Below are 541 nucleotides of genomic sequence, written 5' to 3'. Positions count from 1 at the left end.
CCCTGGCGGGTGAGGCTTCGGCTTGGAGAGAGTTCCCGGGAGCTGGGTCTCGCTGACCCGCTGGCTGCAGTGACTGGCGAGGCCGAGGAGCCCGCACTTATAAAGCGGCGCTCACATTCCTGGGCCTGCAACTGGCCAATGGGAGGCGGCCGGGCAGGAAGCGGGAGGGGGGCCAGTCTGGTTCCTCTCTCCGCCCCCCGCCGCTCCGCTCGGCGCACAACTTTCCAGCTAGAAAGTGAAGCGGGGAGGCGGGGGCTGGGTTCGAAGAGCCCTGGAACTTCTCAGAAAACGAGGTTCCCCGCCCACGCGGCTTTGGCGCACAGGCTCAGCACTTTGGCTCTTGCGCCACGCAGGCCGATGCGCTCACCGTGAGCATCCCGACCAGTGACTGTCACCCGTCCAAGACCCGTAGGGGGCTTTCGGACAAACCCGGCTCCTTGGGCCCGCGTGTAAAAAAGAGGGGGAGGGGGTACGACAGAGTAATGGGGACTAAGCGAGACCCAGTGGTTAAAGAAGCGCCAGCTCACATACTTGTTGACCC

The sequence above is a fragment of the Myotis brandtii genome, unplaced genomic scaffold, assembly GCF_000412655.1.
Source record: "Myotis brandtii unplaced genomic scaffold, ASM41265v1 scaffold133, whole genome shotgun sequence".
Classification (NCBI taxonomy): Eukaryota; Metazoa; Chordata; class Mammalia; order Chiroptera; family Vespertilionidae; genus Myotis; species Myotis brandtii.
The sequence above is the reverse complement of the archived record's forward strand: the minus strand, read 5'-3'. Positions refer to the sequence as shown.